Here is a 12,729-nt window from a genome sequence, read left to right as displayed (position 1 = left end):
GTGAAACCAATATATGAGATAGACGCATTACATGCAAAGCGAGATATGTCAAGCCTTACTTTGGTATAATTGTGATGATTATGGCGTACAGCTTATGAAAACCCCAAATTCATAATCTCAGAAAATTAGAATATTACATGACATCAATAACACAAGGATTGGAAATAGAACAATATCGGACCTCTGCAAAGTATAAGCATGCATATGTACTCAGTACTTGGTTTGGGCCCCTTTTGCAGCAATGACTGCTGCAATGCGGCGTGGCATGGATGCTATCAGCCTGTGGCACTGCTGAGGTGTTATGGAAGACCAGGATGCTTCAGTAGCGGCCTTCAGCTCCACTGCATTGTTCGGTCTCATGTCCCTCACCTTTCTCTTGGCAATGCCCCATAGATTCTCTATGGGGTTCAGGTCAGGCGAGTTTGCTAGCCAATCAAGCACAGTAATCCCATGGTCAGTGAACCAGGTTTTGGTACTTTGGGCAGTGTGGGCAGGTGCCAAGTCCTGCTGGAAAATGAAGTCAGCATCCCCATAAAGCTCGTCTGTGGAAGGAAGCATGAAGTGCTCCAAAACATCCTGGTAGACGGCTGCGTTGACCCTGGACTTAATGAAGCACAGTGGACCAACACCAGCAGATGACATGGCTCCCCAAATCAACACAGACTGTGGAAACTTCATACTGGACTTCAAGCATCGTGCATTGTGTGCCTCTCCATTCTTCCTCCAGACTCTGGGTCCTTGGTTCCCAAATGAGATGCAAAAGTTGCTCTCATCAGAAAAGAGGACTTTGGACCACTGGGCAACAGACCAGTTCTTTTTTTCTGTAGCCCAGGTAAGACGCTTCTGACGTTGTTTGTTGTTCAGCAGCGGCTTGACAAGAGGAATACAACATTTGAAGCCCGTGTCCAGGATCCGTCTGTGTGTGGTGGCTCTTGATGCACTAACTCCAGCCTCAGTCCACTCCTTGTGAAAGTCCCCAACACTTTTGAATGGCCTTTTCCTGACAATCCTCTCCAGGCTGCGGTCATCCCTGCTGCTTGTGCACCTTTTTCTACCATACTTTTCCCTTCCACATAACCTTCTATTGATGTGCTTTGATACAGCACTTTGGGAACATCCAACTTCTTTTTCAATTACCTTTTGGGGCTTTCCCTCCTTATGGAGGGTGTCAGTGATGGTTTTCTGCACAACTGTCAGGTCAGCAGTCTTTCCCATGCTTGTGATTCCTACTGAACCAGCCTGAGAGACCATTTAAAGGCTCAGGAACCCTTTGCAGGTGTTATGGATTCATTAGCTGATTAGAGTGGGACACTTTGAGCCTAGAATATTGAACCTTTTCACACTATTCTAATTTTCTGAGATTGTGAATTTGGGGTTTTCATAAGCTGTACGCCATAATCATCACAATTATACCAAAGTAAGGCTTGACATATCTCGCTTTGCATGTAATGCGTCTATCTCATATATTGGTTTCACCTTTTGAGTTGCCTTACTGACATAAATGAACATTTGCACGATATTCTAATTTTTCGAGTTTCACCTGTATGTATGAGCAGGGACAATGGAGTTATTTTCTTAATTCAACCATTTGTTCCTAATGAGGTAAGCAGGAAAGTGATGCATCTGATGAATTTGATAAAAATGCTTGTTTTTCTTCAAAGAGAACACCCCTTTAGCAACAGATCAATAAAACTTCAAAGCACTCTCTAGTTGTTGCAATACAGGTTGTATTACCTATAAATGAGGATCAGGGGAGAAAGTTTTTCCTATACCAGTGATGGGAAAGGGAGAGGGGTTTGACAAACAACTGCAACTGAATAGCTAAGTTCTGTTCCCTTTTATCTCTGAAATCCATATGCACCAATTTTAGCTCTTTTTGAAATAGGGAAGAGAAGAATTAGGGAAAGGGAGAAGATCAACATGCTTTCAAAGACCAATTGAATAATCAGCAACGGATCCCTAGTTTTAAAAGGATGCTAAAGAATACATGAATTGAATGAAAGACTGCTCACCCATAATAATTTGATATTGATTCCTAGCCTTTTCATACTGTGAATGGCAAAACTTGTATGTAGCAGAGGTTATATCGTTGTCATCAGCTTTGCACACAAAACTTGGTTTCCAAACCTTGAAGCCCAACTGATTCTGTCTCGCCTTCCACTGAGATGAAACCAGAAGCCATCTAAGCAATGTTTCTTGCCGCTGTGGGAAGCATTATACATAGATAGGACAATGTATATTTAAAAAATGAAATACAATAGATACTACTTAATTTAGACAGAATCCTGGAAACAGGTTTCATCTTGATCATTTCTTTTAAAATTATAATGATGAAAAAGACTGTAGTTACTACAGTACTATAATGCCAGAAGAATGTGGCAATGCAATTCATTCAAAACTAATATTCATTAGGGCTTCTCACAAGTAAATACGTATAGGACTATAATCTGAAAAACACAGGGAATACAATAAATGTACACTATACCTTCTAACTACGCAGTTAGTTGTCTTGTGGGTTTAATTTAAGATTTCTATTACTGAGGACTTCAACTTTTTTAAAAACTTTTTTTCCTTGTTTGAAGTTTCAATACTTCTTTAAGATGTGTTTCAAAAATCCAGCCAAATAATGATGAGTCTCTGTGGACTGCAATGCAAGTAGTTTATGCAGCACAGGGCTACATTTTAAAATTTGATCCTAATATACATAAGGAATCAGATGTACTGAAAAGCACAGATAGAGGAAACAGCAATAGGGACAAAATGTCTTTTCTACTGCTTTCCATAAGATTTTTTCTGCCATAGCAGCCCAAGCTCTTGAGTTGGATTGTTATATGAACTGTTCATATCACGTGAAATACCTTGTCAAAAGGCATTTACTTAAATGAATTAATAGAGGTAAACAAATATATTAGAGCCTCAGATAATTAGGGTTCCTATTTTCTAGGAAGAATTACTGCTCATGTCCTTTAAGTTATACGGGGAACATATTATTAGCCTATAGTGGAAATCCATCTTTTCGAATTGAGTAGAATTGCTTAGAGTATCACGTGAACATGCTCATAGTGTTCAGATATAGTCTAAGTTATAAATCATGATAGATAGATAATCAATATATTATATAAACCACAATGGCTTATTGACATAGCACACTAAAGCAAAAACAAACAAAACACATTTGGAATTGCATAATAAATGGATATTTTTATTTTAAAAAAGAATGCTGCCTATTCTAAGGACCTCTGGAACAAAACTGATTTGAAGGCCTTCCCGAATGCCATAAAGGTAGGGGCCATTCATACTTGTGTCCCACCAAGAAGACCTGTCTCATAGTCCAGCCCCTCTTAATATTTGGGGGGGGGAGGATTTAGAGCAGACCTTCCTTTGGTGATTGAACTGGATAAGCAGAATGCTAGACAATCAATCCATGATGCAACCTGGGGTTACATTGTGTAGGGGTTTTATATTATTGCTGTAATGGTGTCTACATGGGGACTACTAAGAAATAGTTGGTTCAAAGGGCAGCTGCCTGCTTGTTGACAGGTTAGAACTGATTTAGCAGAAGAACACCATCCAGAAACTGCATTACTTGCCAATAGGTTTCAAATTCAAAGTGCTGGTAATAACCTATAAAATCTTTTATGGCCCAGGTCCTTGCTGCCTACAGGACCACTTGCTCTGAGTAGAACACGCCTGTCCTGTGCATTCAGTCCAGACTGGCATGCTTCTGATTCCCTCCCTGCAAGATGTTAGAGGGAATCATGTTCCAGTTGTATGGAGAATTTTGCTCTCCAAGTCAGAATGGCCCCTTCTCTGTTGTTTTTTGGAAAAGAAGTGGAAGCCCTCCGTTAGGCTTTTGGGATATAAGTTGCTAAGGCTGGTAACTGCTATTTATTTTACCCAGGTGCTGCGGTTTTTATGGTTCTGTGACAGAACTGTATATTTTTATGTACTATTATTGGAGCAGCACATACCTTCTCTGAAATGAAAAATAAAAATCTTGAATCTGGGATAACATATTTCTATTCCTTACAGTATTTATAGGTATGTATGTATGTACTTATTTATATTTCAAATTTGTCACTGCCCATCTCACTACAGAGTGACTGTGGGCAGTTTTATTTGGATTCATCATATATGACATGTTGCTGTAAACAACTTTGGGTTTGACTTTATTTTCTAGTTGAGTGTATTAAGTAAACCTTTTCAGAATGTCATAAGAATAAGAAATTAGGAACTGGAACCTACTTTTAGCCTTAGCTGTGCCAGAACAGGAGAAAATCTGGACCTACTGGTAAAAAAACAACAAGAAACATCATGACATTAATGACAGTGTGTTAACATTAAAACTCCTGATCCCTACCCTGCCTGCTAATTTATGGTTATCTCTCTCTTCTTTCCTGTCTCTCTCTTCATATTCATATGCTAGTTTTTACTGCTATAAGCAAATAGCAATTACTGTGCAATTGTTAGAGAACTGCAGGCATTCTGCTACACTGTGCAAGTGTGATCTTTGCAAATTAGAAGAAAGGTAAATGATCCATGTGACAATACAGTCATCTTCAATTTTATAACCTTGATTATATGGTTTCATGATACTAGCTATCTTTCTATCCACATTTGTATATTTTCTAAACACATCTGCTTGGTTGCGGTATGACACAGAATGCTGGACTTCATAGCCTCTTGTCCTGATCCCACAGTTCAGTTCAGTGCATAAAGTTGCCAAGGTTGAAAAACACTGCTCTAACCAATATAGAAACATCTTGCTTAAAATAGTATCTCATTTTCCACAATGATTAAAGAGATGCTACTAGGAGTTTTCACCCTTTTAACTGGTTTTAATCTTGCCATCTCTAACCCAAGATTAAAATTACTTCTTAGACCAGTCTTCACAATGCTGTTTAATATAGGGGTATGCAACTTTCTTGTGGCAGAGGGTGGCACTTAAAAAAAAACCCAAACAGTTGGCTTTTGAGGGATACAGTGCAGAAATGTCACAATGGGTGGGCCAAAATGTTGGCCTGTGGAAGGAAGAAGAGGCAAAGTGGGTATCTTAAGCCTTCAAAGACATAAGGGACACCTTTCACTGTTTAGTCTTTTAAATCCCTACCCACCTTGCAGTAGGGAGTCACATAATCCACCTCCTAACCTTCCTATATCTCCTAAAACACAGAATATGGGCTCTGCTTGCTTTAGGAATGCCCAGGGGTCACAAAAGGGCTACTGAGAATCATGCATGCAGTCTGATCCCTTTTTTGAAAATTTCTTGTGGCAAGAAATGGCACACCAAATGGGAAGAAATCTATTGTGCTCTCCAAACACAAGGACAAGGTTCAAACATTTGGCTTTCCAAGCACCAGGATGAAAAGGATGGTGCACAAGTTTCATGTGGCCTGTCAATTCTCCTTTTGCAGATCCTAGAGCACCCCAGGTGTGGGAAAAATGTAGATCCTGTTTTGCATTTGAGATGATTTAAAGTGCACAATGAATATTAAAGACATCTCTGGAAACTCCTGAGCCTCCCTGTAATGGGCCATACATCACTGACTATTGAATGTAACTTTTGACATGCTGTGTGAAGCATGGCACAGCTCTCAAACTGATGGAAACTCTGCACTTTGCCTTAAGTCATATTATGGGCTTTTGGGTTTAGCTTACTGTATTCTATGAACCAACATGGATATACATATAAAGAATCCCATAATCATCAGCTCCTTCACTTTATTACAGTGGAAGAAGAGGATCAGCACTTCCATTTTAACTGTTACATTGCATATAGTGTGGTTTACTCATTCAAGTATTTATTATGCCTATATACCACTAAACCTGAACCAACTCATAGTGGTTTACAACCTGCATTAACATTTTAAAAAGTGTATGATTAAAACTTCCCACCAAAGAATAGCTTAAAAGAATACAATCGATAACATAACCAATAAATAAATAAATAACATTTTCGGCGTGGTTTGTTGAATGAGTCATAATGGCTTGATGTACACATAATAATAACCAAGCAACCTACATTTTGGATTAGCATAGTGTGTGAATCTGGAAAAGTATGTTCACATGTAAACAAACTGGTTAATCTTAACTAATAATCCAACAACCAGGATTTACTAATCTTTCTTGTTTCACTAAAGTATGGTTTAATCTTAATCACCATGTAAGATTAAGGCATAATACTCATTTGCTGGTAATTGAAAATATCTAGTCTCTTTCTTGCAGCTATGCTGGTAAAGAGAAGGGGGAGTGAGCCTGCAGTACAGTACTTTAGTTTTATGAGTATACCATGCCAATGCTTCCATCAATATATTCGGGAAGCTATTTATAAAAGTAAAGTAAGAACAAAACTGTAAGCTTCTATAATGGCCCTGAGATCAAAGCACTGTAGCAAACAATACTTCTGTTTGCCCTGTTTTAAAAATAACAATAAGCCTTCATTAAATAAACTTTTGGCAAGCATGGGGAGTTCTGTGAACCCAGGCTATAAGTCTTTCAGCCTATGGAGATACCAATAAGCAACATTTTGGCATCTGGATGGCAAGTTATCTTGAACTTATTATAGAGATTCCCTGCAGGATTTGCTCCAGATTCCCTGATGACCTCCACACCTTGGTAGAAAAGAAGTGATTTGCTATAACAGACTTTTTTAGTTTTCTGTTCAGGATATTATTAATTTTACTCTAACTGGGGTCATCACATATCACACTAAGCCACAATCTGACCAGCCACATTGTAATGTTAGCATGAAACACGAACTAGGTTTCTGAAGGAGTCTTGCTGTTCCCTATTCCACCCCACTGCCCACAAACCTCCAAGTCTACACTTGGTCAAGGCATTTTGTCTTCTGAGACAGCTACGACTTCTGCTACCAGGATCTCCAATATCCAAAAGCCAGTCAAAGTAACAGCTGAATCTTACTTCTGCAATGGCAGAAAGATAATTTTGCTCTGATATTTCTGAGGGCAGGATAGGTCAAGAAATAGGACAGAGTAGACAGCAGACTGTCAGTACTATGTCCCTCAGCATCTGCCTCCTAATTTACTCTGCCTAACAATAGGGCTGAGCTTGGGGCTACCATTTTCCAGGCCCTTTTCTTTTAAATGTATTTCTCTTTCATTTGCTGTCTATCTCCTGCTTTGCTCTTCTCCCCTGCTGCTGAGTTTATGTGACATTATACTAAGCCATAATGTCCTATGTTTGACTGTGGATAAGCATGTTCTGTGAATTCAGCCACTTTGGTTTGTAAACCATGATTTAGTGAGAGATATGAAAGCCAATTCAACAAGCCATGGTTAAATTAAACTCTGGCTTAGTGCAATATGTGAATTGGTATTATGTTCCTTCTCTTCTCCATTGTGTCTTTTGGACTTTGAGGCTTCAGTTGCATGACACAACCATGCTCTCACAGTTGCCATTTAACATTTATTTATCAGTCTTTAGTCAGGACAAATCCATTATCCTGCTATCACAGCCTTGCTCATGTATAAGGTGACACTTTTATTATGATAATTTTGAACTCATCTTTTTGAATTTATATTCTGAGTTGTTAGTAAATTGTGACATGATCCAACTCTGCATTCTATGTAAATACATATTGTTTTGCTGAGCCGCTGAGGAAGAGATAAAAACATATATACCTCCTGACTCCAAAGCTCAAATTAACACCCAGCAAAATAAAGCAATAATTAACAAAAACTCTTCAAACTAGGAAGTCAGGGTAGCAGCTCTTTGTCCTCATGACAGCCTTATGAGATGGGTTAAATTGGTAGATGTAGACTGTAGTCATATATGAAAATATTTTGCTTAACCATGGCTTTCTGAGTAAAGCCACAATTGGTTGGACTCATTCATAGTGTTAAACCATAAACCATGCCTTATGAACCATAATAATTGGAGTCAGAAAGCATGCTAAGCCAAACTAAACAAACCACAATGCAATTTGTGAATTCAGCAATTTAATTTCAAACCAGATTCTTTTCAAATGTAGTCTGACACTTCAGCAAATACATAGCACTGGCCTTCAGGTTTGTGAGCAAAAGTTTTAAAAAGACAACAGAAGCCCAGAAATTCAGCAGCAGCAGTGGCAACGGATGACCACGAACCAAATCTTAAAAAGGAGAGAGGTTAAGCTAAATGCTCCAAATATTGTAAGTTTTCCTCATGGAGATTAACAATCACATTTGACAATCAGCCAGGAGATCCACTGATGTGTGACTTGCTTCACATTTTTCACTAAAGTTAAACCATAATGTGATGTTTGAATCCAGCCATATAATGTTATTGGCCCAAGGCATGAAGGTGTGACCCAAATGTACTTTCTACTAATGGAAGTTCTGCAACAGTCGTGAGATTTTACAACAGAGAGCAGGAAAAGTACTTATAAGAAAACCATGTGATTTCTACTTTACCTCAAGTACTCTATGCAAATTTTTTCACAGTAGCATTTAAATATTTGTTTACTTCATTATTTAACTTGAGACTCCACAAAAAATATTTGAAAAGCCTGACAATTATTTTAAAAAGTTATTAAAATTTAGTTGAAAGAATCTGAGCCAAGCAACCAGCAACAGAATTATAATAGCACAAAGTAAAGAAAGTTCTCCCTCTGAGCAAACTATTTGCTCTGATAATATGCCCTTAGCTCAATTGGTTAACATAACAAGTTCTGTGTTTCAAAATACATTGAATACCTCTAAATTCCAAAAAGTCCTGTCAGGTTTCTGCTTGTAATACTAACTTATGATTTATTCCTGAACCAAATAACATGCTATTGTAAGATACATGGTTGGCATGACTTAATGTATATTAAACATAGTTATTATCCTGCTGAAATGCTACCTCTAGAAGAGAAGCAATAAGGGATGGATATTTGCAATCTTGAGGGGGGGGGGAGTTTTACTGGGGCTGCTACATCTGAGCTGTAAAAATCCCAGTGAAGCAAATCTTGCTGCCATTTAGTGGTCGTCAGAAATGTTTGCAATCCAGATATCATAGCCTTAGCTCACAAAATGCTAAAACCAAGTAACCAGTTCTTTGGGACCCCTGGCTAAATCATTGCTTTCCATGCCTTTTTAAATAAAATAACATTTCCATTCCTCTGAGGTTTTTAAAAGCTTCTTCTGTGTCCTAAGATGTGTGTTTTATACATTTTAAAAAATGAACAATTATGAATATTATAAAAACTTATCAAAAATCATATAAAAATACTGTTCAGAATATATACATTAATAAACATTAAAATATACCCTAAATTTCCAGTTAATGCAAATTGGGGATGGCAGCCACTCCAGCTTCCTACAACACGCTAAATATCTGGCAATGGTTAGGTACTATGCTGGAGTAGGATTATAATGGTAGCTTTTACATTCCAGTCATCCAACCCTTATGGTTTAGCATGTAATGTGAAAATGTGCTCTGAAATTTGTAGGCTGTTTCAAAACCAGTAGCTTTTGGTGACTCAAATAAATCTCTGAATGGAGTAAACCAAAGCTAAACCCTTAGGCTGGGCTCGTGTATTGCACTAAGCCTTTGCTTGGATTTGGTTTAGTGTATTGTGTGAACCAAGCCGTTGCAGTTTTTAACCCATGATTTATGGCTTTGTGTGTTATGTGAACCCATCCAATTGTGGATTATTTAAAACATGGAAAAATAAAACATGGCTTAGTGCAATAAGTAAACCAGCTCTAAACCATCAAAGTCTGGGAATTTATATAAGCAACAGAATCTTAGAAATTAATTGAAAAAGTAATCAATAATATGATCACGCTTACATTGCAATCTTACATGCTTTTATATATCTTGCAATAAACTCTGTTAACAACTATGACATTGTTTTACAGCTAAATTTGTAAGCAGTTAATAGTGTAAGACTTGGTAAGTGCCCTTTATTTTTATTCAAATAAAGGTTAAGGAACAGCAAATTCCATATTTAAAAAAAAAATTAAGAATGACAATTTGGAAGATCTAAAAACCCTAGGCAAATAAGGAAGACTTCACCTAGTCCTGAAAAAGCATCCAATTTGGTGCCAAGCAAAATTCCATAGGTCAAGTATGTTAACCTTTGGTATCTATCCCAAAGCCCTTTCTTTAGTTATAACCCATCTCATTTCCAGGAGGCTAGGTAGGATAGAGAATTTAGACAGTGGTCACCAGAGAAAATCTTGAAGTCAATCAATGGCTACTGTCATTCTCTCCCCACAGGCACAAAAACATTTAATCGTGTATAATTGATTTGTCTCCTAACAAACTTAGTATTGTCTGGAACTTACACTTTTTTCTGATATATATGCATGTATGTATGTATGTATGTATGTATGTATGTATGTGTGTATGAATGTATGTATCCCCACTCACCCCTATGGGTGGTATGTGTTCCTCAATCTTGGGTCCTCTACCAGAGGCCTGGGAGTTTGAGGGTTCGGCACAGTATCTTAGCTGTTCCTAGCACTGCACTCTTCTGGACAGAGAGCTCTGGTGTTGTTCCTGGGATCTGTTGGAGCCACTCTCCCAGCTTAGGAGTCACAGCCCTGAGTGCTTCTACCACCACTGGGACCACTTTGGCCTTTACTTTCCACATCCTCTCTAGTAGCTCCTTTAGGCTCTGGTACTTCTCCAGCTTCTCATGCTCCTTCTTCCTGATGTTGCTGTCACTTGGCACCGCTACATCTATCACCAACCCTGTCTTCTGGTCCTTGTCTACTACCATGATGTCTGGTTCATTGGCCAGTACCTGCCTGTCTGTCTGGATCTGGAAGTCCCACAGGATCTTAGCCCTGTTATTCTCCACGACCTTCTGTGGAATCTCTCATCTGGACTTGGGAGGGTCTAGCCCATACACTATGCAGATGTTCCTGTACACAAAGCCAGCTACTTGGTTTTGCCATTCAGTGTATGCTGTTCCTGCCTGTATCTTACACCCTGCCACTAAATGTTGGACTATCTCTGAGGCCTCTGCACAATCTGTACCTTGAGTCCTGTCTAGTGTGGTAGACCCCTGCTTCTATGGTGCTTAGTGCCTGTTCTTGTGCTGCTATGATCAGTGCCTCAGTGCTGTCTTTTAGTCCAGCCCTTTCCAGTCACTGGTATGATTTCCCAGTGTCAGCCATCTCAGCTATCTGTTGATGGTACATCCCATGCATGGTCTTGTCTTGCCATGGCACTTCCTCTGCTTGAACTTCCTCCCATGTCTGCTGCTGCCTCAGGCATTCTCTCAGCAGCTCATCTTTGGGTACCATCTTACTGATGTGCTCCTGGATGCTCTGGGTTTCGTCCAGGACAGGACCTTGAGATGGATGGATGGATGGATGGATGGACGGATGGATGGATGGCAAGGTCCTGTCCTGGACTAATACACACACACATACAGTAATATAATATGAATTCTAATAAGTTTTGCAAATCCTTTGAGGGAACTCTTTTCGTTAATCTTACCCTGAACAATAGATTTGAATCCACTTTGCAAAGACAAATTGACCAAGATTTGATATATTGTGGTTTGTCATAACCAGCCTTACTTATCCTAGGCCTCAATAAAACCTTAGCAAAATTTAAGCAGAAGGTCTGGAACTTAGATTTTCTGGCAGATAGCACTAACATTTCCATCTTTATTACAGTAGAATCACCCCATTTCCCTGGACTCTTCCTAACTATTTTTTCAAGATTATGGATGCTGCACACAGAAGGCCTTTTTCATTGCCCACATTGATGTGTTATCCATCAGGGTGACCACCAGAAGATATTACAATCTCCAGTATGAAAATTGCACTGTATTTGTTCAGGCATAGAGAACAAATTGTATTGCATGTCTTACCATTATGCATAACCCTCTTAAGAGAAGGTTGGGAAAATCAGTGGTAGACTAGTATGATCAAAAAACAAAAAGGTAATGCCATTCAATTATAAAGATTAAAAGATTATCACTTTTGTGTTCTTGAGACTAATATCCATACTTTAGGTGGACTGCAACTATAATTTATTTAGCAACAAGCAAAGGAGAACATTTTAATAATGCAATCCAGAATAGGTACATTTTATTTAAAATTCAGATGTAAGAATTAAAACAGCATTCATTTGCCTTTCATAATTGTGAAGATACAATAGTCATTAAAAGCAAACAAAATATGACAAACAAAAAGCAAACAAAACATTAACATAGGTTTTAATTTATTTCAGCCGCCACATTTAGGATAAAGTATTATTTGACTGCTTGGGTTTAACACATGTATTTGGCCTCTCCTTCTTCAGAAACAAGTATCTAATTTTCTTGAATATGGTACAGTATTATTTGATTTTCAGTTATTATAATCTTACAAAAGGATGATAGCAACCCCAGGCTTTGTTGTAAATACATCCTTATTAGCAAACTATTGCTATAGACAAGAAGTTGAAGAACAGTTGTGTGATGCCCTCTACTGATTTTTTTCTAGAATAACTGGCTGAAAATTTAAGGAATTCAGTTCACTTAGTGTTTGCGTAGAACACAGTTTATAGAGGGATGCAAAACTGTAGCAATAGATTGGCAACCTCATACAAAAAGCTAGAGGTCAGACCTGATGACTGGGGATTAAACCAAAATGCAGTTTGTTTATTTTTGACTTAGTATGTTGGGTGAACATGGGCATGGTTAAAACAAGCTGTATCTTAGCTAAACTTGGCTAGTAAGTGGCTCACTAAGTTTATGGGCTGGATATAAAGCTGGAATCATATAGGTTCTTGACAGATGTAATT

Source organism: Python bivittatus, unplaced genomic scaffold, assembly GCF_059951505.1.
Source record: "Python bivittatus isolate LINGU-HERP-01145 unplaced genomic scaffold, Pbiv_v1 ctg000340_np1212, whole genome shotgun sequence".
NCBI lineage: Eukaryota > Metazoa > Chordata > Lepidosauria > Squamata > Pythonidae > Python > Python bivittatus.
Note: the sequence above shows the minus strand (reverse complement) of the source record.